The 27,131-nt window shown below is 43.1% G+C and overlaps 1 pseudogene; it reads left to right on the top strand.

Annotated features, from left to right (window-relative positions):
• Positions 1–16,044: 16,044 nt before the first annotated feature.
• On the top strand, positions 16,045–17,457 carry LOC121936061 (annotated as a pseudogene).
• Positions 17,458–27,131: the final 9,674 nt, after the last annotated feature.

Here is a 27,131-nt window from a genome sequence, read left to right as displayed (position 1 = left end):
AGGTTGAACCTCACATGACTTGCATGACAAGGTAGGAAATCCAAAGGATTCCCATCTGTGGGTGACCCTCCTTCTTTCCGGATTGTTGACAAGAGCGGTCCTCTTACTGAAGCCAGAATCGCCTTTCTCTCCTCAGGTGAAGGCGATCAGAGCAATTGCGGCCATTACAAGGTGCACCAATGATGCCCAGGATCTGAACCCCTGGCTTCCATACCACTTCGTAACGCTGGCGAACGTCTTGGTCAGTCAGGCCCAACACATGGAGAAGGGGACCAACAAGACATTCAAAAAGTACATGGTCCCAGGGTAAGTTGGTTAGAAGGCAGGGCTGGGAGCAAAGGTTGCCAGTGGGGCTAGATTTAGGAACCTAAACCCCTTAACCAATCATCTTTTCTGTCACCTTTCTCTGGTCTCGGTCTCTCTTTTCTGCAGGGAAGCAATTGATATTCTTGCAACCCTGATTCAGAGGCTAAACTTGGTAGGGGAAATGTCCTCCAAGCTCTGCCCCCCAGAGTGATCGCCAGGCTCCTGCCTTCCATCACGGTGAGTTTGGGTTCCCTCCGTCTCTCTCTTTCCCTTCAAAAGGGAAGAGGCACGAATCAAAAACAACTCTTCTTCCCTTCCGCACAGGACTGAAAGACCGTCCCTTCAACCGGTGCTGTGGATCTGCCCCAAAGGACCCCATCTCCTACTCCTGCCAAGGTTTCAGATGTCACCAGGAGACTCTTTGTTGTCTCTGGGCAAAGAAAAGGATGCCATCACACCTTTCAACACTGCCACTCGGATGCTGGGTACGGACCTTTCCCCATTCAGGACATGACAATCCCTATTTCAGCCAGGGTTAATATATCCCATCCACTTCAAGCAGCCTGTCCTGGTTTCCAATCATGGGATGCAGCTGTGCGGCAATGGGGAAAACAAGGTGAGCACTAGCACCTAAAGCCAGGTCTGGACTGAGCTCTGAGGCTTCAACTCCCAGAGACCAGCCAGGTACTTTGAGTGCTGCCTGGATTCACATCCCTGCTCAGCCAAGGAAGGAAGGCAGAGGGAGGACGGAAGAGAGGACTACATCTCCCAGAAGCCCCTGCCCAACATGCCCTTCCTGCCACTGTTGGTCAGTTGGCCAGGCTCCCCTAAGCGCCTGCTTCCGCCCCTACTTCCTCTTTCCTCTCCTTCTTTTCCTCTTCCTCTTTCCTCCCCCCCTTTCCTCTTTCCTTGCCCTCTTTCCTCCCCTAGCTCTCCTACCTCCGCTTTCCTCTCCCTCTTCTTTCCTCTCCGTCCTCTTCTTTCCTCTTTCCTCCCCTTCCTTTCCTCCCTCCCTTTCTTTCTTTTCTTTCCTTCTCTCCTTTCTTTCTTCCTTCCCTCCCTCCCTCCCTCCCTCCTTCTCTCTCTTTCTTTCCTTTCCACCTTTCTTTCCCCTTCCCCCTTTTTCCTCCCCTTCTCCCCCCTTTTCCTTCTCCTTTCCCTCCTCATGCCAGTCCCATGAAAGAGGAGGAGCCAGAGGCTGCCCCTCTGCTGCTGCCTGAGGCTGGCATGGCATTGGTGCCATCTTCTTTGCCCAGGGAGGTCCAGTCTCAGGGGGAAACAGCCTTTCCCTCCCTCCCTCTCTTCCTTCCTTCCTTCCTTCCTTCCTTCCTTCCTTCCTTCCGCCTGGCAATCTGAAGTGAATGGCAGGAACCATCTCCCTGGTGCTGAGCCCAGCAGGCCAAGGCAAACAAATCAGAGTCCAGAAAGGCTGGGGAATGACATTTCCACTATTGCTATTTGTTTTTTAAATTATTACTATATTTGTTGTATTTCATTTCTGTATTGCTCTGCCCTTTATTATCATCATTATCATCATTATTGTTGTTGTATTGTTCTGTTTTTATTACTGTAAGTATTAATTTTTCAATTGTGTCATTGCTTCCTTCTTTTGTTACAGCAATGATATTACTGAATCATTGATTGCCGAACTGTTAAATAGTAACTTGTGTGTTTATGCACTTTGCTGTGGTTTCTTCTTCTTCTTCAAACCTTCTTACTTCCCAAATTCTCAGCTGCTTTTAATAATGTACCAGGACTCATTCCCAGGGACAGTTTAACTTAAGCAGTTAAGATTCCTGGTTTGCACCCAGGCGGCCTGGGTTCGACTCTCGGTAAGGGAAGTTTCACTGTTTTTATCTATTTGCTTCCATAGTTCTTTTAAAAAATTAAACCCGGTTGGAGCCCTGAAATAAACTCCTTCCATTGCATCACAAAAAAGGTAAGGTTTCCAGCGTTTCCAAGGTGGAAATTCTCCAGTTCCAAGGCAGGAAAACAACCAAGGCAGCTGCAGAGGAAACCTCTGGAATATCCTCTTTCCAACCTTTTCAATTAACTCCTATTATTTAATTAACTCCTATTATTACTCCAGTAATCCCCGTTCAGTTGCATATTGCTGTCTGCCTGAGAGTTATTTTTGACTTAAGGTATTATTATTATTATTATTATTATTATTATTATTACCCTGCCCTTTCCCCAAAACTGGGACTCAGGGCTGCTTACAACATTTAAAAAATAGGACAATTAAAAATCTACAAAAACAGTACATTAAAACAGAATTAAATAAGTACAATAAGTAAAACAAATTGCATATATTAAAACATCAAATGCCTTAAAAAAATAAAGTTAAAAATACATTAAAGAAATATAGCACCCCAGATCCTTCTTTAAAAGCTTTCTGTTTTGAATTCCTGTCTGAAGAGGAGGCTGAGAGAGTGTGACTTTGCATGAGGGCACCCACTGGCTTTATATGGCAGGTGCTGTATTAAACTGCAATTAACAGTTGCAACCCCCAATATGCCATGCAGGAATACACAATGCACTCCCTGGGACAGATGCCCATCCAGCCACTGTTTAAAGACCTCCAAAGAAGGAGCCTCCATCGTCCATCCTCCAAGGCAGAAGTGTCTTCCACTTTCTTACCACCAAGGTCTTCCTAATGTTTAGCTGGAATCCTTTCTCCTGTAGCATGCATCCATTGCTCCAGGTCTTATTCTCTGGAGCAGCAGAAAACAAGCTTGCTCCATCCTCAATGTGACACCCTTCAAATACTTAAACAAGGGCGATCATATCACCTCTTAACCTTCTCTTCTCCATCCTAAACATCCCCAGCTCCCTAAGTCTCTCCTCATAAGGCTTTATGGTTTCCAGACCTTTCACCATTTTGGTTGCCCTTCTCTGGACAAGGCTTGCTCCGTTGTTGCCTTTGCATAATGTTTAATAATCTGCTCTAGAATCTTTCCAGGTATTGATGTCAAGCTGACTATTATTTGGGTCCTCTTTTTTCCCCATTTTGTAAAGTGAATAGGCCAGATGCTGGATCAAACCAGCCATGGGTGGCATGCCTAGGATCCAGGTAGAACCCAGTTATTGATCGGGTGGCATATGAGTCCTATCCATGATTCCTCACCAAGAATGTGAGGATACATGGACCACAGGCTATCACTGCGATTGTACTGTCTCTATTATTTAGGAAGGATGGGGGGAATAGATTTTTTTCTTCACATTGGTAATATCCATGTGAGGCCTTTCATTTTCACTCCACGCAGAGAAAATGTTCTTAATGCCAGTTGTTATAAGCTGCCTTATATCTGTGTGAGGTCACTGCACTTGTTGCTGATTGCTGGTGGTTCTTTCTTTAAACAGCTGCCTGTTCCGCAGCCGAGTGCAAAACATCCAAGCCCCAGTGAAATGCAATCACAATAGCTGTGTCTTCTGTGGCCCAGCCCAGAATCCTCATTCTCCTGCAAACTGCTTTGAACACCCTTTTGATTTTCTTCCATTAGCATGCAGAAGGAAGAAAAATGTCACTCAGCGGTGATCAGTCAATGTCAGTTCTGTTTACAGTGATGAATGTCTTTCCTGACTTAAATGTGGTAGATCACGTCAGTAAAGCACTTGGGTTTTGCAGGCATTTTAAAAGCACACGGCAAGCATACTTAGTGGCTGGATTACTGCAGTGTGTGCCACATGGAAGCAACCCTTGGGGACTGCTGATACACCTCAACTATGTCAAAGCCTAGCTGCTAACACAACACACACACACACACATGTGGTGCCCTCCAGATTTTTGGTCTACAATGCCCATCTTTTGTTACCATTGGCCATGCTAATCCTTCCCCTGGGTGTTCATATATCGCTTTGCATAGAATTTAGGAGACTCCAACTTGGAACTCGGTAAATATGGACTCTTTCCAAAAAGCCATAACATGCTTGGCCTACGATTTGGTAGCCAAGAATAAATAGCTATGGCTGCATCCACACTGGAGAAATAATGCTGTTTGACATTGCTTTAACTGGGCTGGCTCAATGCTATGGAATTCGGTGAACTGTAGTTTGTGGCGGTCCCAGAGCAGAGCTCTTCTCTTCTCTGGGGCCACCATAAACTACAGTTGCGAGAAGTCCATAGCACTGACACAGGGCACTTAAAGCAGTGTCAAACCGCATTATTGCTGCAGTGAAAAATGGCTTCCTCATCAGGCAAGGTGTTAAAACCATACAGGATGAAGATGTTGCTGCTGTATGTTGGGCTTCTCCCTGGGGGTGGCTTCAGGCCTGCTTTAGTGAGTTTCTGCCTGCTTTTCAACATTGGCCACTACACCACTTTTTATGATTAAGTCCGAGCTGAATTTTTTTGGAAGTGCTAATGTTGTTGGCTATATTTCAGAGGAAAGACCTGGCAAAACAATCTCTTGAGTCTTGCTTGCCTAATAAAACCCTATGAAATTCACAGGGTATCCATAAGTTCACATACCAACACACACATAAACCCTTATCACAAGGCAGGTTTTGCAGCTCTGATCCGAAACCACTGCGGGTCCAACCATGCAATTTCACGTTATAACGTGATGGATTATCACAGGTGATTGCTTTCTATGGGGAGGTTGTTCCAAGGCGGATCCACAATCAATCCAAAATGACTCCTGATGTAGGTGACTTCAGTAACAAGAGAATTCACAAAAATTGTTTCCAAGCTCATTTCGATTTCAATCCAAATTGGTCTGGTATGGAAGATCACCCCAATCTCACTCCCCCCGGTACCCTTCGTCCTGCTCCTTCCTCATCTTCATCCTCTTGTACCTCGATCCAGCTCTCCCTGGCCCCCTGCATCCTGCTCCTTCATCCTCCTCCTCCTCATCCACCCTGATCCTTAAGGAGAAGATGTCATGGGGGTTTTCTTGGCATGTTTGTACAGAGGGGATTTGCCCTGGGCTTCTTCTCAGCCCCACTGAGCATGCGTAAGAGTGGCAATCCGAACTGATGTTGTGATAACTTATTTTGCGGTTGCTCTACCTTAGGAATGACCACAATTTAACCTTCACATGTGATAGCTCATCACGTGAATTGCCTTGGATTTGAATTGACTCTGCTTTTCCTTCCTTTTCCCTTCCCTTTGGAATGGTTTTGGTTTGGAGTTCGTATTTCACATGTGATGAGGGCCATACACTGTAGCCAGATACATGATCGCAAGTATTTGGCCAGCTATTCCTCCAGAAGCCACCAGGTGACGGTGGCCGCACATTGATGAAAATACATTTGCCTATCTAAACAGTAGAGATTATTATGACTTTGGGCAGAAAAGTGGGTAGAATGGAAATTGCATTTTTCTAGTGGTCAGCATAAAAATGTCAGGGCTGAACCAAGGAATGCAAGCTTGATTTCATTTCTCCACCTTTTTTCCCTAACAGTGGAGGCTGCCCCATGTCTTTCATGTGTCTCATCACTCATCCTTCCTGCAACCTATTTCATCCTTTTTAGCAGGCAGGCCATGTTTCCAGCACTTCTAAGACTAAGACTGTGACACCTTCACAAAACCTGCTTATGAAGGACCCAAGCAGGCTGACCTTTTCTGTGAAATAAATGCTTCCCTCCATATGGTAGCACATGGCTGTGCTCCTTGTTTATCTGCACCATTTGGCAATCAGTGTATACTGTTCCTGAATATGACGGTTCTTGTTACAGCAACTCTTCATGAATTAGTCTGGATCTTTTTTTAACACACACCCCTCTCATTCCGCAAACATCCTCCGTCATCATTCACATGTTCTCTGAAATGAATTTCATCAGCATTGCTTGAAGAAGCGCGTCTGCTTCTTCCACTGAAGGAGGGGTCAGGTCAGTGCCTAGAAACTCCTGTGACATTTGATTCAGTAAGGATAGGGTTGCCATACTTAGCTTCAGCTGCCCAGATAAAGCATCAGTTCTCTGCTGAGCCATTTCCCCCCTATTACATGCAACAACCAACGGGGAAGCTTAGGTGTAACATAAAATGGGACACTGCCCTGAGACTTTGCTGGGTCAGACTTTGCTGCTCGCCAAGAAGCATCCTAATGAGCTGTCTTTGAAGTCAGACTGGTTCCACTCTTTCTATGTGAGCAAATGAAAATGACCCCTCCAGACCCAAGGAGAAGGTGGGGTAGCCGTTCCATGTCTTTAAATTCAATGTGCAATGGCACCATGTATAACAAAGGAGGGGATCAGACAATGCCATTTCCCCTACTTGTAGCCCTCCATTTCTTTTTTCCTTTCCACAGAAAATCCATTCAGCAGGGAAAGACAGGATAGCTGAACAATGTCTCATGATGGATGGTATTAGGGAAGCATTCTTGAAGCAGCCTTATGTCAGGAAAGCAAGTCTACAAATCTTTGGGGACTTTGAACACAGAGCTTTGTGGGTTCGTTTATGCCTTTTTGCTGACAGATTTTCCGGAGATGAAAACAGGCATTTTTCAGTATCATTCCTCCACTGTGAAGAAATGTACATTCTCATCCCCCTCCATCCCTGTCTCTAGCTGAGCCATTTCTGTTACACTGAGGAAGGCAGTCCTGCAAAGCAGAAGACAACTCAGATGATGACGACGACTAGAGAGATGAAATAGGTTTTCTTTTTCTTTTTCCAAGCAGCATTAATGCTGTCTGAACTGTCTTGCAGTAGCGGGGTGGGGGCAATACAGTTCTCCTGATATAGAAGCATTTGATGCTTATCACCGGAATTGAATAGGACTCTGTCAATCCTCATTAATGTTTGGTAATGAGAGATTATGCAAGCTCTAGACTCAACCCAACAGAAAAACCTGCAATTTCCCTTCCTTTGCTTTTGCTTTCATTGTGCTTCCCCCTTTTCCTGTTCCTGGTAATGAACTGCAAAATATTGTTGCTTCCACAATCTCTTCTTATTCTATTGCTGGGTACTTGTTATCTTCCCGGCATTGATCATTCACAAGGCTTAATGAATTCTGTACAGCATTAGATGCAAACCCAATCAATTTCATCAAAGTAATGGGAGAATGCCAGAACTGAAAAAATCAAATTGAGGCCCCTCTGAAGGTTATATTTTTGAACTTTTTACACTCAGTCCAGGATACCCAAACACACCAAAGGTTCCAGTTGTTACTCTGAGACCAGACCCCCAATCACCCCTCTCATATTTGATATGAATCTAATATTAAAAGGTAAGCTTCAAAGATATAGCCGTGTTAGTCTGCAGAATCAGACTAAATAAAATGAAATAAAGAAGTTGGCAACATGAGATTTTGTAGACTTCAATCTACTACTTCCTCAGATGCATACAGAGGAGTGGAAACCAGGGACAGATTTTATATATATATATACACACACAGTATATGCCATTGGTATGTGAGCATGTCAATTCAGATTCAAAATCCCTTGTGTATGGAAATGAAGAAGCAAGTCCAGTTTCAACCATGGTAGTTAGATGGTCATTTCAACACTATCTGACCCATCCTCAGGGAGCGTCCTCCCCTCATCTGTTCTCTCCACCTACAGGCTAGTTTCTATTGCCAAACTAGTCTTGCCTCTTCATTTCCATATACAATGTCATTATTCACTAACAAACCCCTGCTGATCCACTAAGGGCAATCCAGAAATCTACCGGACTCATGCCATCAGGTGTCAATGATGCCTATGAAATCAAATGGCAGGCCATGCAACATGAGACATCCACAACTGGATCTTCTGACCTTGTTCTTATTAAAATATAACAAAAGAATACCAACCATGTTCACCTATCCGCACCTCCTGAACCTTCTCTTGGCAGTTAAAGTGGCATCAAACTGCATTATTTCTACAATGCAGATGCATCCAATAATACATTTCAGAATATTATACATGTATTTTTTTATTTATTATATTTCAAATCTCACATCCTCTATTGGATCACCAGACATAGCTTCCTTTCAGTTTAATTTCACAACAGTCCTATGAGGTACGTCAAGCTGACAGAGGGACTGGCCCCAAGTTACCCAAAGAGTTTCATGGATCAAGAAGGATTATAACTTGGATCTCCCAAATCCTAGTCCAACCACTACATCAGCATAATACAGAATATAAGTAACAACAACTGTTTAAGCAAAGTGGGCAGACGGACTTAGATCAACATATAAACATAAAAAGGTCAGAGACTGAGTAGCTTATTGCTCAGCATTTTAAACTAGCTTCAGCCTCCTGCACTGGAGCCGGGACACGGGATGGAGGTGGGTATCATTGCTCATTTAATCACTACCGAATCGCTGGCCGCCATCAGCCCGAGTCCCAGCCACACTCCGCCAGCACTTTTTAGAAGTCAGAAAGGTTTCCAGCTGAGACTCGGGCTGATGGCAGCCGGTGATTCAGCAGCGATTTAGTGACCGATAATCCCTGTCTCCATCCACAGAGGCTGGAACCGGTTTAAAATGCTGAGCCATAAACTCCTTAATCAGACAAAACGCTTAAACTAGAGCTTGGGGAAATTACTTGTGTACCAAATTCCCAGGATCCCTTAAGCAGTGGACAAGCTGGTTGGGTTTTGGATGAAATGTACTTCAAAAACAGACTTTTCCAATCTCTGATTGAATATCTGGAGATGTTCGTTTTCCATCATATCAACAGATATGAAATTGTATTGCCTGTCACATACTGCCCTTTGTTCATGATCCCCACACAGTCAAGAAGGGGAGCGGCCTCTGTCTTCGCTGGCATCCCTACAGACCCTTTCAACTGACAAGAGAAATAAAATACGAGACAAAACATAGGCCTATGGTGCTAACATCAACACTTTTCTTACTCTGTATGGCTTTTAAAACACCTTTGTCCGATGAATTATAGAATCATAATGTTGGAAGGGACTCAAAGTGCCACCCATTCCAACCCGTGCCATGCAGGAAGATAAAAGCAAAGCACTCCCTACAGATGGCCATCCAGCCTCTGTTTCAAAAACCTCCCAAGAAGATTTCACCACACTCTGAGGCAGTATATTCCTACTGTCAAAAAGCTCTTACCTTCAGGAAGTTCTTCCTAATGTTTAGGTGGAATCGCTTTTCTTGTAGCTTGAACCCATCGCTCCATGTCCTAGGCTCTGAAGAAGACCATATTGGCCTAATAAGGCATCACTATTTTGTGGGGTTTGGATTTTGTTGTACTGTATTTTGCTGCATGGCCAACACAGCTCCCCCTGAATGTGATTCCTTTTCCTTCTGACTTTTGAAAAAATGCTTTTCTCAGAAATGTCCTGCTTGACAGTCTCTGATGGGATTAACTGTCAAGAAGTAGATCAGTTGTTCACTGCTGTCTTGACACCGTGCTCTTGTTGTCACGGTTTGAGCCTTTTTTCCTCGAAAGCCCAACAAGGAAAAGATGGATGAGGCACTGAGCCAAGCAGGTGTCAGCATTGCAAGCCATGAGTGAAGGAAAGAAGGAAGGGAAGCAGCAAAGTGAAAGAAATTGATGGTTGCTTTCCCGAAAAAAATGCACCTAGAGCTTCAGATCTTTCATCCAGTTCTTCTGCAATTACATTTATTCAGTGACTAGATTTTCAGTCCTCTTTATTAGGTTTTTTCTTACATGATCTCCCTTGTCTTCCCACAATTCCCATATCAGCCAATAAAACATGGATGTGCGAACACACATATGGTAAGATAATATGCAGTCCCGCAGGTGTGATGATAAATTTTGCGTTCATCATCACAGTCCTTATAGCCAGGTTCTCAATGAGAATCCAAAAATGTGTTGTTCCACATAAACAAACTCATTCTGACAGTTTTTAGTTCCACCACAAGCTGTTCTTTTGCAAAGCTAATGGGTCTTCATTGCTCATTCACAATGAAGCTACCACAACATCCTTTGCATTACAAGAAGTGCTCACAAGAAGTGAGTTATGGCACTGGGTGACACCAAACCTGGTGGCGCCACTGTTGCTGGCTGCTAGCTTTCTAGCACACATGTTGCTTTCTGTTACCACAGAGTTCTAGATAAATAAAATTGCTCTGAAACCCTGAGATGGCTAAAGCAGTTGGGAAGGTCTTTAAGGATGGACGGAGGTAGAAAAGCAGCAAGGAAGGGTTTAACCATATGCTGCCAGTCTCCAAACACACCAATTCGGCCACTCCTTCACTCAAAGTTGCTATATCTTGAATTTAATATTCATTTTTAAAAGACTCACCCAGGGCTTTTGCATGTTTATTTTTGCACCAGCTAGGAAAAGAAAGAATACAGCAGCCCAATGTTCTTATAAGCAGGCAAGTGGCAAGACGATGTTGAAAAACAGAGCCATTTTTCACCTCTATGCTTTTCCTGTCATTTGTTCACAACTCCAATAACCCTCCGAAAACCATTTCACAAATTAACTCCATCCAGAATCCCTAGAGAGTAATGAGAGAGTGTGCTGCTTTGCGAGGATTGCCTCCATATATTGATCTGATTCATTGCAACAAAGACAAAAACAACAACAACCCAAGACAAGAAAACTAAATAATGAGAGTTTTGAGAAAGCAAAAAATAAACCACTATAAAATGTCCTAACAATAGTTTTTTGTGGGTTTTTCGGGCTACGTGGCCATATTCTAGAAGAATTTATTCCTGACATTTCGCCAGTATCTTCTCTGAAGATGCCAGCCACAGATGCTGGTGAAACATCAGGAAGAAACTCTTCTAGAACATGGCCACATAGCCCAAAAAACCCACAAAAAAACTATGGATGCCGGCCATGAAAGCCTGTGACTTCACATTGTCCTAACAATGTTGGACTGCAATTCCCATCAACCCTAGTTGCCAGTAGAGTCAGTGGATTTGGGGGATAACAGTTTAGCAACATCTAGGAATAGATTATGGGGATACTAGTCTCAACAACCTCTGACAGCCCTCATGTTCCCCATCTTTGCCCTTTATGCTAAAGAAGCATAGGGACATTTAGGACAAAATGGAAGACTGTTAGATGAACTTGGACAATCTTCCAGGAGAGCTTTAAACTTTTTCAGGCTGTGAACAAGATCCTGTATGGCACAGTACAGTGTAATAGTTCCACAGGTGGAACTACTTTATATTTGGCCATTCAACATCCCTTGGACTCACCACTGAGCTGCCATAGCCTCATCCAGTAGCCATTCTATGACCAGTGGAAAGTGGAGAGGGATTGAAAGCAGAGGAGCAACTGGCTATGTCCCTGGAGTCAGATGCAGAATGAGTACATCGTCCATTGAAATCCACCAGAGTCCTCAGGAGGTCTAGAAGATGATGCATTCATTCTGCATCTTGCTATGGGGACACAACAGATACTTCTCCATTCCCACCACCACCAGCCACAAAATGGTGGTACTGGTGGTGGCTGTGGCAGGTCCATGGTAAGTTAGGATGGGTGCTTTGGTTGTTGTGGAAGGTGAAATGGAATATCCACCTCCACAATGACAAAAAACCACAGTGTATATAAGTGACATGGGGCCACTGGCCACACAATCTCTTTTCCTCCTAATGTTGACCTGGAAGTTCTGCAGGCAGCTTCCCATTTCATTTACTTGGCTTTCATGCAGTTAAGGATTCAGAAAATGTTTACCCCAGAAAACAGCTTCAAAAGCAAAACTCTCCCCAGAGAAGAAATACAGTTTCATACAAATAATTGTTTTTTACCAGCCTAGCTCCCTCTTTGCATTGCTTCAGAATTTTGATCATGGTTTCTTTCCATTGTGGTGCTGCCGGTGCTGAGCGCTTGTGATCTGTATTAAGAGCAGACAGAATGTTTCATCCAGCCCACCTTTTGTCAACATGTGGCTAGTTAGTTATAGGGTGCAATTTTCTTAGCTTGAGAAGAAGAAGAAGAAGAGATCAGCGATATATTTATTCAGTGTTTTGTCAGCTCTCATCAAATCCACTTTCAAGCTTTGCTGCAACAACAGCAATCATAATCATATTGTTGTTTCAGGGCTCCTCCAGCGTGGCCAAAAGCCTCGGGATTTGACATGAGTTATAGCTGCAGCTATCAGGGATGTTTTTTTCTTCTGAGATCCACACAATACTCTTCCTGTTCTAATATTTTTCTTGTGAATTTCCAGTAGTACTACACAGACATGTAGGATGAGTTTTCTTTCTGGAATAAATATCATGCACCTGCATCCATTGTCTTAGTTCCTTCCATGGTATTTTTGGATGATCCCAGTGATGAGATTTCAGGTGGAGGTGTGTGACTTTTGCCACAGAGCTCTTTCCAATTACCATCATTCCATTGTCACATTTTTAGTTACCAGACTTAATGTTTTCTCTCCCCCCCCCCTCCCCTCTTTGATTCCATGATTCTATGCAAGTCAGGGCTGACATTACAACCAGCAACAAACTAGGGCCAAAACCCAGTACTGTATATTTAGGGACAACTGCATGTGGGAGCAGAAACAATCATTATAGGGCACAACAACCTGAAAGAAGATGCACCAACATTTGCTGGAACTGGACAGTCTGGATGTGCCTTTGGTTATGAGCAAGCTTGGTTATGAGTTTGCTGCTGGGTTCCAGCCATTCCCTAGCCCCCTGGATAAAGGCATTTCACAATGTCTTTGCTCTGTTCATAGCATTTTTATTCTGCTGTACATGCAGGAAGAGCCAGCGTGAGAGAGAAAGCCAATATGGCACAACGGTCTGAGTGTTGGACTAGTACTCTAGAGACCAGAGTTCAATTTCCAGCTTGGCTACGAAAACTATTGGGTGACCTTGCACAAGTCACATGCTCTCAGCCTCATGGGAAGGCAATAGCAAATCTCCTCTGAACAAGTCTTGCCAAGAAAGCCCCACGATAGGATCACCATAAGTCGGGAATGACATAACAACAAGAACAAGCAGGAAGCTCAGGAAAGCATACAACTTGGTCATACTACAATCCCATAATGTCTGACAAATCAACACTGACTGGGATTGATGGGAGTTGCAGCCCAAAATATCTGGAACTAGGCTTGAAGACATAGCATCCCAAAAAATAACCTTGGATACTTCAGTCTTCGGAGTCAGTGGAAGACACTAAGCACTAACACTGAAGAAAGATCCAATTTCAGTCTCATTGGCTTTTTATAGTCACATTGGGAAGACATGTCATCTTGTTCTTTGTCTCAGGTAGTAGCTTAATATCTTGGGCTGCTCTATCTTAATGTGGTTAGAGGTTCTGGTCAGCCCCACTTTAGTCTATAGAAGGCCAGTATAGATCTGACCGTTCCATCCCATGCTGGAGTACATGAATATGAAGTACTTAATCTTACTGAGTTTCTTTATCTCTTTCTTGGCGGAATTACCTTGGTGGATCTCTTATTATTTCCTTATCCAAAATCTTGGCATCCTTTTCGTTTTGTTAGCATTATCCTTTTTGAACATGATGCGCAGAAGAGACCACAAGAGACAAGATATCTTTGTCGTTTGGATGGGCATTCTTCTAGATCCCTCCATGAACCACTGGGCAGAGGACAGAATCTGTGGTCCCCCAGAAGAAACAAACCTCTGGGGGATGTGTCAAGTTTGAATGCATCTAGTGTTGCTTTCAACATTTCTTAGGTTCTATAGCCTGCCTCTTCCATACCTTTGAGTGTCCTTTTTCAGTGCTTTCACTTAGATATTAGATAAAGCAGCTTTATTTTGGCCTGTCTGTTCGTGCCCTCAGTCATTATTACTGTGTGTTATCCAATGGAGTTGATGTACTGACCTATAATATCAAGGCAGATAGTTTGTACTTTATTAGCCAGGCATGGGAGGTGAGCTCTGGAGGTATTCCTGATTTTTCAAAACATCTTCAAGGCACTGAGGTGAGTACAAAGCTCCTGTCCTGAGCCACCCGTCCAAATGGAGATGCCAAACATACTGTCATTTGCAATGTACCTCTGTTGGAAATGTAGTACATGCACAAATGTAAGATGGGTGACATCTGGCTTGACAGTCATACAAGCACCAAGTATTTAGCAATCTTGGTAGACTACAAGCTCAACTTAAGTCAACCGTGTGAAGCAGCACCAAAAAGAATGTCAGCTCAGTTCTAAGCAGAACTATAGTATGCACATCAATAAACACAGAAGTGCCACTTTATTCTTATTTAGTCACACTTCACTTGGAATACTGTATCCAGTTCTAGGCACTACGGTTTAAGTGGATAAGATTTCACTCCCTCTGCTCCTCTCCCTTTGCTGAGTTGAGTGAAAACTGCTATTGCTATTCAGTTTGAGCCAGCTGAGGACAAAGGGGGAAGTGTGAGAAGGAGAGCAAAACTTGGACATTTTAAATGCTATTGAAAAGTGATACCACAGAAGATTAATCAGACTTGCTTCTGACAAACCAGAGCAGTTGGAGGGCACTATAACTGCATTATTGTGAAGGGACTCTGTTGTCTGTGAGAGCAGCAGCGTTTGCTTATTGAGTGCAGATACAGAGCACAGACTGCCTTGCCTGGTCTTTTCCACATAACCCCATCCCTTTCCCACAGAACCAACACTGCATCCGCACTCCAAAAATAAACCAGTTTGGCATCACTTTAACTGCCATGGCTCAATGCTATGGAATTCTAGGAACTGAAGTTTGTAGTTTGTCTGGGAACCAGAATTCCATAGCATTGAGTCATGGCAGTTAAAGTGGTGTCAAACCAGATTATTCCTGCAGTGCAGATGCAGCCCCAGTCTCACGCTGTCTGATGGGGGCCCTGGGTCTGTAGTAGAAAGACAATTCTGGATATTGTCTGGTGACTGTCTTTGAATTTTTATTGATAACAGCTAAAGAGATCCAAAGTGACTTTTGAAAGTGGAAGAGGGTAGAAAATGTAGGGATTCATGTTTAAATCTGGAGTTCCAGAGCATTACGTGAATCTTCTTTTGGCTAGCCACCTGATTTTCTGTTCCATCCAATGGCGTGTTTCCTGCCCCTCTGACCTTGTCACAGCGGTGGCATCTCAGGGCACACAAGTGATGCTGCACCATCAGCAGAAGTGACAAGACACCTCCTGCCCAGCTGCCCTGAGGAGAGACAACGCCTGGGCCAAGCTATAATTACATTACCCTGGCAGAGAGATATAATTCTTTAAATGAAAGAAGACGACGTTCCTTTGGAAAATGTCTCTGGCAGTCTGATTATGGGATAAATGCCATTTGTGAAATGAGTTGTGAAATTCATCAGTGTTGATACAAAGGGCAGCTGTCTAGATCACGTCAATGCATGGCTATTGTGTTTCCCAAAGACGTAGTTTCTCTTACAAGAGAAGGAAGGGCTGGTGAAACCATTAACATTATTAATTTGGGGTGTGTGTATAAGAGTACTGGTAGCCAGGACTATCACACCTCATCTAATTTATATCCAGCCCAGGGCCTCCCCCAAAAGTGTATCTATAAGACATAAGGTTCCAATTGCCTTTTTAGATTATATGCACTTGGGGAGCAAACCTCAAATGTTCACCTAGAAACAGCTTGGAAATATTGGCCAAAACCCTGTATTGGGAGATGTAGCTATGGAGACTTATGTATAGTCAGTCCTTACTATCCACAGATTCTTTATGTGTGGATTCAAGCATCCACGGCTTTAAAATAATACACACACACACACAAGACACTCCAAAAAGCAAACCTTGATTTTACCATTTTATGTAACAGGTGCAAGTCAGACTTATACCATTGTAATTCATGAACAGTTGTTTTGTTTGTTTTACAGTCAGCCCTTCTTATACACAGATTTTTTATACACGGATTCAAGCATCCACGATTTGAAAATGTTCAGAAAAAGCATAAATTTCAAATATCAAACTTTGATTTTCCACTTTTTTTAAGGGACATCATATTACTATGTCATTATATTTAATGGGACTTGAGCATCCACTGTACTATAACCCTCAGAAACCTTTTGCCAGCATGGCCAGTGCTATAATAATGTGGTCCCTGATATTGTATTACTACAAGTCCTAGCAACACCAGCCAGTACAGGCAATGGCAAAGAATACTGGAAGTTGCAGTTTAGCATGACCTAGGAGGGCCATATGATATTGTAGGACTACAAGTCCTAGTAGCACTAGCCAGTATAGCCAATGACAAGGAATACTGGCAGTTGCAGTTCAGCAGGAAAATGTAAACTATGCAAAATCAAGATAAAGCCTTTACGTTATTACCCCTGTTGAGAGACTCTCATACTAAAGTATAGATAACCTTCATTTGTCTTTAACCCAAATAGATTTTCAGCAACAATAGACTTTCTCGGGTTAGGAGAAAATACTATAAATATTTCAATCCTAAAGAAGTGGTGTCCAATTGAATTTTAAATCAGAAAATCACCACAGTTGCAGGAACAGCCATGTCTGTGATACCAGATGAAGACAATAGTGGAAATGATATACTTTTGGTGTATCCATGTGAGACTACACTTAATATGATGAAGCCAGCAGAGGCTGTGTCATTTTCTCCAAATAAATTCATCTTGGCTTTTAATTGTTATAAGAATCAAGGTGGAATGTGAGCTGTATCTTGTCGTATGTTCACTGAGCAATATTTGGAAGGGGGGAAGAAAACAGCAGTATCATGGATGAACTTTTTCACTGGCTTACAAGCAACGGCACTTATTTAACCCAGATTGACACAGAAGATCCACAGATATCTGATTATACAATGCTTCCTGATAACAGCCATCTTGTCAGGACGATTGAGAGTTTGTCTGCAAGAGGGAGATGAGAATTCATGAGATTTCACCACACTCTTTGAAATGTCTACTTACCAGCTGGATACTATAGCATTTCCCAAAATCATCAAGTTCTAGACGTGGCTGAATGTGAAATATGAGCCACTTCAGTTAATTCAGCCTCAGTCTGAGACTCCATTGCCTACACTCCAGCAGTTTTTCCACCATCCTTTAGAGAAATTATTCTTCCTAGCCTGGATCTATTTGATTTGGATGAAACTTTCTCCTTTCAAAAAAAAAACAAAAAACTGTCTTGTCCAAATGACTAATAAATGCACTGAGCATGCTCTGGAATTAAATGTTGGAAGATGTGATAGTATTTTTTTTGGGAGGGGGGTAATTAACAAATGGCCAAAGGAACAGCAAGATGCTAAAAGTATCCTAGAGCACATTTTCTTTCAAGTGGTGGAGTCCAAGAAGCTAAATCAACACTAAGAACAACTTTATGTAAGTTGCACGTGGTGGTATATTTGAAGAGAGAGAACTGTTTATGGAATCTAGCATGGTGTAGTGCATTAAGCATTGAACTACAACTCTGGAGACCAGGGTTCAAATCCCTGCTCATACATAGAAACTCAATGGGTGACTTTGGGCAAGTCACATTCTCTCAGGCTCAGAGAAAGGCAAAGGAAAAACCCCTCTGAACAAACTGTGCCAAGAAAACCTTGGGATAGTGTCACCTTTGGGTAGCCATAAGTCAGAAACAACTTGAAGGCACACAACAACAAAGACTGAACTACACTGAGAGGCTTGGAAAATGTACCTGACAAGCAGGATAGGCATCCTGTTGGCCACTGCATCTGTCTCTCATACCCAAACCATGAATGCCAAATGTTGTATGAAATGTCCATTAAGTGCCAAGTCAAGGTCTTCTGTCACTCTCTTGTAATCTTGCTTTGCATATATCCAATTATGAATGAGAGTGATTCCTGTTTTATAATCATCAGCATAAGTCATTGTTTATGCTTGCAATGCATAAGTTGTACTTTTTGGCGAACGAGTAACATCTGTATTCAGCTGAGCATAAAGATATGTTGCATTTCTTCAGTGCAAGATCTTAGCCATGCATTATTAGAGACAGATCTGTTTAAATATTTGAAGGGATGTCATATCAAGGATGGAACAAGCTTGTTTTCTGATGCTCCAGAGGCTAGGATACAGAGCAACTGATGTAAACTGCAGAAAAGGAGATTCCACCTCAACATTAGGAAGAAATTCCTGACAGTAAGAGCTGTTTGACAGTAGGACAAACTCACTCAGAGCGTGGTGGCATCTCCTTCTTTGGAGAGGATTCTAATATCACAGGGAAGAATATGCCAAATACTGTGTGCCAATTAAATTGTTGTGGGAAAAGGTAGCTTTCATTCAGTGTGGCATTTCCTATATGAAGCTGTGTTCTCCTGAGTTGTTTTTCCCAGCCTAGTAATGTTTACTTTGACTAGCAACAGCTGCCTAGGATTTTCAGCCTTTCCCATAACTTGCTATGGGGCCCTTTTTAGTGAAGACAGAAGAGATTGAAGCGAGGATGTTATGCATGCAAAGCAGGCACTCTGCCACTGAGTTATTTCTCCTTTGCACTCCTGTGTGACAAGTTATACAGCCAGTATGCCTTGTTTTCCATTTGGCCACCCTCAAGAAAGAAGTGGAAAGATGGACAGTCTCGTTGCAACTCTCCCTGATATAGCAAAGAAACTCATCCTGCAAAATGATAACACAAAGGAATGATCTAGTACTTGTTTCCAAACACATTCCCTTCCTTTTTCCCATCTGGGAAGCTACTCCTTCCCGTGATTTGTTGTCCACAGTGTAATAAGAAGTCTACACAAAACCTTTCAAAGGCATCCCTGGGGGAATTTAAATTCATCATCTTTCAGACAACACAACAGGCAGTGGTTTAATCAAGCCAGGGGATTTATGGGTCATTGCAACTGTCTTTCATATCAAGCCATGAATGCCAAATGTTTTATGAAATGTCCATTAGCTGCAAAGTCAATGTTTTCTGTCACCCACCTGTAATCTAGCTTTGCAATATCCTATTATGAATGAGACCAACGCTCCCTGCTTCATAAATCAGTCCATTATCAGCAGCATAAGGATGCTCAGCCGTTGTTTATTCACATGGCTGCTCTAACACACCTATAATTTGGCTGCCTTTCCATTCTGCCCAAAGAAGAATTCGGTGAAACTCAAAAGTTAGCATTCTCCTGCTCCAGTAGAAAGAAGTTCAGTGAAATATATCATGTTACGTTCTTTGCATCTATACCACAGCTAAGAGACATGTGTCTTAAACAGGATATAGATGTGCATGTGCAAATGGGTGATGCAGTGGGCATAGTTCATGGTATTCAGATACAAGAATATAAAGAGAGAGTGTGAGGGAAGGCTGTGCTAAAGCATTTTGCTGCCTGAAGCAAAGACAACATGGTGCTCCTCACTCTCCATGTACAAAACCCAGCTGGATCACAAGTTGAATCTTCCTTCAGCCCTGGCAAAAAGATAGTCTCCTTCTACACAAAGGAAACAGTATTTAGCTCGAGGATGCAGGCAGTTGTTCAGCATAAAGCTCTTTCCTTCAACACTCTGTTTGCTGTTTCCTAGGATCTGTCATCTAAGGCAAACGCCTCACTGTGCCTAATGTTAGGGCTGTCTCCACTGGAAAACATCCAAAGTCTAGAACCAGGGGTTCTGGAAGCTGGATTTAAACCCCTTATTCCCTGCACCAGCTCATGTTATTGTTGTGTGCCTTCAACTCCTGATTTTCATTCTCAGTCTGAAGCACATGGATGATTAAGTTGTCATATAAAGTGTCTGTGAGTGCACACCTATTGAAAGAAGAGTAAGGTACTGATGACAGATGCCAAACTTTTGGGATCAAATTATTAGACTCATAGAATCTTAGAGTTGGAAGAGTTTAACCCTGCAGTGTTTGCAGAAGTGCTTCTTTTTATCTGTTCTTAATCCTGTACCATTCAGCTTTAGTGAGTGGATGGTCTAGTATTATGAGAGAGCGAGAAAAATGTCTCCCCATCCAATTTAACACCATGCGTAATTTCATACACGTCTATTATATGACTCTTCTTGCTCATCTTTTTGCAGAGCTAAGCAGATTAAATATTTTACCTGGATCCATACTTTTGGTCCGACCCAATAAATGCTTCATTGATAATTGTGATGGTGGCACTGTTAAAGCATTTGCTAAAGGAGCAGCCATAGAAACTGGATTTATTGTCTTGGCTTAAAGAACCAAAGAATCTCATTTGTTTTCTTGGTTTTCTTAAACTCCAATCAGTTAGATAAGAGTATAAAGATAATTGTGTGATTAATTCATGAATCTGCTGCCTCAGAAATGTGGTCAAGAGCTTATGCATGTTATCTTTTCCAGTCCTTATCTTTTGGCGAACTTTCCCCCAACCAACCATCAGAGATATACCACCTTCAGTTAGGTCTATCTCTGATGCTTTCAGCCCTGCTCCTCTTCCTGGTGGCTTTCTATCAGACAATGGAATTGAAAAGAAATTTGAATTAATCTTTTCTTTTTCTAAATTGTGGTCTGAAATACTATTGTGCACATATCTTTTGATTTCTGTCATCAGGAGAAAACTGTGAGAAGCAGATTCCTTTTGTATGTGTATTTAAAAAATGTGAACAAACTTGCATAGTCAGTGGGAAAATGCATAAAAATATGTACATTGAGAAAAGGGCACACAAAAATAGTCATATATTCCCAAGTGAGAAGGAGAAGCAAAGGCTCACAACTTGAACTGAAACAAGAATGCAAGGAAAACTCCAGTGGGATTTGGAGAAATGCAACAAAACTGAGATGGAGAGATTTTTCCCATCCTTGACAGATTTTTAGTTACACATCCTCGTTCTCCTAAATGTTTTCTCCTAGGTATTTCCACTTAATCTCTGCATTAAATTACTCACCAGAATGTCTGGAACACAGGGATGTGATTCAACAGAAGATACTTCTGAGATAAAGAATGTAATTTGGCTTCCAGAAAGACGGAGACAGAGATTTTGGTCATCTGACTGAATAGATGCTTGTGTCAAACACAGAGTGTTTGTGGCTGGTATGTGTTATGCGAGTGTCCATTCACATGTACTTCTTCTTAGGGTGTCCATTATACTATACATTGCCAGAAATGATAAAAGATTACATTAAAAAGAGGACAAAATAGGCCACTCACTGGACATTTGGTTGGAAGAAGCAACATCCCAGGATAAAAAAAGGACTAAAGTAAGCATGTTAGCCCTCATCTCTTAGCTTCAGGAGAACATAATTTGGTGAAAACTGGGGGAAGCCAGGGGATGGCATTTTGGGGATATAATGTTTTGCTTCAATAAGCTCCACCACTACTTTTTGAGACATAATTTGAACATATATAGCTTAAGTATGCAAAGAGAACTTATAGCACCTTTGAGACTTAACTCCAAAAGAAGTTGTAGCATAAATTTTTGGAGACTTGGCCTACTTCCGCTGAGGAAGTAGACCAAATCTACAAAAGGTCATGCTACAACTCCTTTTGCCCAGTTCATCTCAAAAGGTGCCACAAGATCCTTTTGCATACTGATATTCCAGACCAGGGGTAGGCAACCTTTTTGAGCCGGGGGCCGGGTTGCTGTGCCGCAGACAACTGGGGGTCCGCGTGCCGGGGGTGGAGCTTCCACCCTCCGGGGGAGAAGCCGCATGCCTGGGGCAGAGCTCCTACCCTCCGGGGGCGGGGCCAGTGCTGGAGGCCTCCCCCTCTCTGCCGGCCCCTGAGGGGGCCCCAGGCCCCGTCAGAGGCCGGCAAAAGAGCCAGCTGGGGGTGCCAGCACTGGAGGCCTCCCCCTCAGGGGCTCTTCCTCCTCCAAACCTCCCTCCGGCGAGAGAGGTTTGGCGGAGGAAAGACCCCCAGGGAGCCCAGGACACCAGCCCGCCAGGACGCCGGCCCAGACTAGAGGAGGAGCTCCTCCTCTTGAGGCTGGCTGGCCAATGGGGGCAGGATGGAGCTCCAACAGCCTGCCCCCCGCCAGCAGCCATTGGCCAGCCAGCCCCAGGAGGAGAAACTCCTCCTATTATGCCCTCTGCGCAGCCCTGCAGGCACGTGCAGGGCTATAGGAAGCCGCCGGTGGGTGGGTGGCGGCGGCACACTGTCTGTGGCCCGCCCTCCTCGCCGCCACCTCCGCCACAATACTGCCTGCGGCAATTGGCAGCAGGACCGGGCTGGGGCTGGTCCTGCCACCTCTGTGGGCCGGATTAGGCCACGGGCCGAGGATTGCCAACCCCTGTTCCAGACTAACACAGCTCTGGAGATTATAACACTGCTTTTTTCCATTGATCTGGGCACGGGCTGAGACCATGTAAAATGGATGTTATCGCACAACTTCGTGCCCAGATCAGAGGCATCCCGTATCCGATTGGGACTTCTCCCATACTGAGCAATGTACGGATAAGAATCGTTTTTAGCTCAGTATGGGAGAAGTCCCGATCAGGTACGGGGTGCCTCCAATCTGGGCACGAAGCTGCATGATAACATCTCTTTTTACACCGTCTCAGCCCATGCCCAGATTGGGAGAAAACGGACAGTGCAATAAACTCCTATGTCTCTGAATCCTATGTATCTTGAGAGAGGTTCATTTTCACATTCTCAACCACCTGTATATTTCTCAAGTAAACAATTTACGCACAAGACCTCCAAGAAAATGTTGCAGTGTGAAGTTCTATCAGTACAGTTCCAGCTGGCCAGCTATGTAGGACAGCCATTACAAATCACCAAGAAAGACAAACTATATTAACCTCAAAAGGAGGGCAAAAGAGGACACACATATAATTTAACGTTGTGCACGCTAACTGATATTTAGTCAAATTTAGAAACAAGGCTTATCACTGAAACGCCATACAACTAATCATAATGGTGAAGAGTGTGACCAAGGACTTGATAACATGAAGCGAACAAAGCATAATTTCAACAGGATAAAAACATCTTTGATCAGTACTTATCACACAATTTCATGTCTGTCTTGCTACTGCTTTGCATTACATTCATTAGTGGAGCATACCTTTTCATTGATGGGTAAAGCCTGTCAATGGTTCCCAATGTTGCTGCTTTCCCATTAGTGCCTTCTGTGAAATAGGTGCCATCTGCTTCAGTTCTGATGTGCTGGCACTCATTTGGCATCAGTGGGCATGATTCCCCTCCTCTCCTTCCCCTTTGCTATTCCCAGCCAGGCTGTTCTCTTTTCCTATTTCTTTTTCTTTTTTTAATCTTATTGCATTGCCATAATTACTCAAATGTGGCAAAAATAAAAATAATAAAAACCAAAAGGCGTGCTGGATATGGCAGAGGGCAGGAAGGCGAAGTTATGGAGGTCATGTGAAAGAGACAGAATGGGACCATAGATTGCCAAAGCAACATTTAGAGGTATTGCAGAGAAGTCAGGCCTCACCTGGAATACTGTGTCCAGTTCTGGGCATCACAATTCAAAAACAATGTTGAGAAACTGGAGCGTGTCCAAAGGAGGGCAACTAAAATGGTGAAGGGTCTGGGAACCATGCTCTATGAGGAACATCTTAGGGAACTGGGGATGTTTAGCCTGGAGAAGAGATGGTTAAGAGATGATATGATAGCCCTGTTTAAATACTTGAAGGGATGTCTTATTGAGGAGGGAGCAAGCTTGTTTTCTGCTGCTCCAGAGACTAGGACCCAGAACAATGGATGCAAACTCCAGGAAAAGAGATTCCACTTCAACATTAGGAAGAACTTCTGACAGTAAGGGTTGTTTGACAGTGGAACACACTCCCTTGGATTGTGGTAGAATCTCTATCTTTGGAGGTTTTTAAACAGAGGCTGGATGGCCATCTGTCAGAAGTGCTTTGATTGAGAGTTCCTGCATGGCAGGGGGTTGGGTTGGATGGTCGTTGTGGTCTCTTCCAACTCTATGATTCTATTAGAAATGCTCCTAAACTTGTATGTTTCCATTTCCTTAAACTAACACATGGGGAAACAGCAGGCTGGTGTGATAGTCCTAAGTGACCTCTATGTCTGCTCAGGCTGCTATCCAGGTGCGAATTGTGGACCATCAATTTCAGGGCTCCTGCTCTCCCTTCTTATGAACCTTTATTTTAGAAATGGACCACACCAAAACAGAGGGTGCCTCCAGAGACAAGACTATCCTCTGCCAACTCTTTAAAAAGAGGACTGTTCTCTATAAAGCAGGATACATGGCAACCCTACTTCTGATCTCGATAAAACAACAAGAGTTCATTGCCCAAGTGCAATTAAAGCCCATTTGTCCACACAGGAGAGAGGAGAATGTGTAATTTTATTTGCTTCAGTGAATAGGTGTCTCTCATGTACTCCCTGCATTTTATTATCTGTGTCTCTGTCAAGCTGACACTAACAGGCTATTTCTGAAAGAATTAGAGCAAAGGGAAAGGGAAACATGTATATATTTCCCCATTCATATTGGCATGATATTTTCTACTGGTATCTCATACTGGTTACCATTTTCTCCCAGTATACCATATCACTCCCCTTCCTCTTTCTCCATCCACCAACTTGCCTTCTCCACTGCCAATCTCTCTTCTGTCGAGTAGCCTGGCCACCCAAAGCGGCTGGCACTGCTTTACACAGAGGGCAACTGGGGATGGCGGGTAGACAAGCAAGCAAGCCCCAATCCTGCATGGCAGGGGATTGGACTGGATGGCCCTTGTGGTCTCTTCCAACTCTATGATTCTATGAATCCAATGGAAGAAGAAGGGAAAGGAAAAGTGCAGCAGCCATGAGAGAGAGGAGACAAAGCAGAGTAAGTGGTAGTGAGCTGGAACCATCTTGAAGATCTATGAAACATGATATTTAAAGAACTGTGCCATTCAGTCCTGGGCAGAGCAGCAGGTGGTTTCCTAGGGAAAGCATTTTTACTCTTAGGCATATATGTGTACTATCTATGACTGGGACACCTCCTCCCCCATCATTTTGGAGTAAGGCACTCGCTCTGCTCGATTTACAAACTGCCACCATCATGACTGTGATCCTTTCCATGAAGTCTCCTAGCCTGCAATTACTACATTTCTCTTCTACCAGTCGCTGAACAATATAAGGTTCTGCCACGATGATGAAGATGCAGTTGGTCACCACTGTGTCTGGGCGACAGCCAAGCAACATTAGAGCACATTATTCCTGCTTTTGCTCAACCAGCCTTTCTAAAAAAAACAATCCGGATGTTTGCAAGCCAGGCACAGCAGCTGCTTGCTTTGTTTGGGGAACGTTGCTGGCTGCATTTCAGTACCCTTTATCTGTCAAGTGAGCTAGAAAAAAGAACGTTCAGGACAGGGAAACAGCTCAAAGCAACGCTATGCTGGGTACATTGGGTGGCAGCAAGCGCACTGGCTAGCACATCCTCCAGGGGGATAGAGAGAAAGGGCAGGACAATGTTGGCATCCTCCAGAGAAACCAGTTCTTTGTGGAACAGCTGTGAACCAATCCAGAGTGATTTTAGTAATCTCAACAATACCATGATAAGGATATCTAGTCAGAAATAAGGCTTACTGAGTCTAAACGAACCTAATCTTGGGTAAGATATAAGAATGCACCCTTAGTTATTTAAATTCTGGAGCCATTCCATTCATAGGAATAAAAGTGGACTATATTAATAGTAACACATCCTAAAATATCATTACATGCATAGGAGTGGGGAATCAGGGTGCTCAAGAAAAAAATATGGTTTCCAGAAATACAAATGCAATGCAATGAGGACTCAGCATAGAACCACATCATTGCAAGGGACTGCAAGAGTCATCCAGTCCAGTCCAGTCCCTAGGGTTGGCGTCAACCAGTGCAGGAATTCAGAGTGTCACACACCTCCCCATTGTCCTCCTCCCATTTCACACCATACAAAATCCTTAGTAATGCTTTTTTGCAGTAATGTCCCTCGTAAATCATAATTTCCATATACCACTGAATGTAATGCTAACAGATGCAACATAAACAGCTAGCAAAATTAAAATTATATCTTCAAATTACAATGTCATATGCACAATCTAAATGTATTTACATATATATAGTAAAGATTTGGTTAAAATGTGATGTTTTTTAAAGAAAATTTCAAAATAATTTTTTAAATTTAAACTTGTCATTAATTTTAAAACTTGTATGCCCTTTCTTTTGCAACCCACTCCTAAGCCATCTCAAGCAGCCATGGGTCAGAGGTTGAACATTACTTGCAGTTACCTCCAGCTGTGATGGTGTGGTGTGGACCTCCAGAGGAGGGCTACAAATATGGTATGGCTTCCCAAGCTCCAGAACATAGCCATCCCTGTTCTGGATATTTAAAAAGGAGTGAGAAATCCTTCCCCTCCATCACCAAGGACTGAATTTCTATTTGGGAATGCATAGGGCATGGGTTGGCAACTGTGGAAGGCTAGGGGACTCAGGAGACCTTGGAGGGCTGCATCCCTCCTGCTTCATCCCCTGCTAAAAGAAGGTTTCTTCCTCAAATGCATCCAAATAATGCATCCAAGTAATATTTCTAATAGTTTTTTGTGGGTTTTTCAGGCTATGTGGCCATGTTCTAGAAGAGTTATAGAAAAAAGATGCCAGCCACAGATGCTGGCGAAATGTCAGGAATAAACGCTTCTAGAACATGGCCAAATAGCCCCAAAAACCCACAAAAAACCATGGATGACAGCCATGAAAGCCTTCAACTTCACAATATTTCTAATATTTTAAACTGTGTTTTTAGAAAAGAAGAAGCTTTTTCTTAAACAGAAAATGGGCAGAGGTTACTTGCCATCCATTTCCTATTTCAAAAAAGTCACTCTTGGACCCAAATTGGCTGATATGATGGAAATGCCACCTCCATTTCTAGAGAGTTTTGGGGCAAACAAAATCACCCCTATGGTCCACACTTTGCCCGCTCCTTGTTTAAAGGGACCTATTCCCAGCAGCGCATGGAGCTAAGGCCATGTGTAGGCCAAAGGAAAAAGGATAAGGCAGGGTAAACTGTACAACTTTGCTTCTCTGCAATGGCTTCCGATCATGCAAAATGAGAGTTCCTGTACCAAGCAAAGTCTGGTCACCTTGTAGACCTGAGCTCTCCAGTTGCCTTTTTGTGCACTAGAAATATATCTTTATTATTATTATTATTATTATTATTATTATTATTATTATTATTATTATTATTAT

The sequence above is a fragment of the Sceloporus undulatus genome, chromosome 7 (assembly GCF_019175285.1).
Source record: "Sceloporus undulatus isolate JIND9_A2432 ecotype Alabama chromosome 7, SceUnd_v1.1, whole genome shotgun sequence".
Taxonomy (NCBI): domain Eukaryota; kingdom Metazoa; phylum Chordata; class Lepidosauria; order Squamata; family Phrynosomatidae; genus Sceloporus; species Sceloporus undulatus.
The sequence above is the reverse complement of the archived record's forward strand: the minus strand, read 5'-3'. Positions and strand labels throughout refer to the sequence as shown.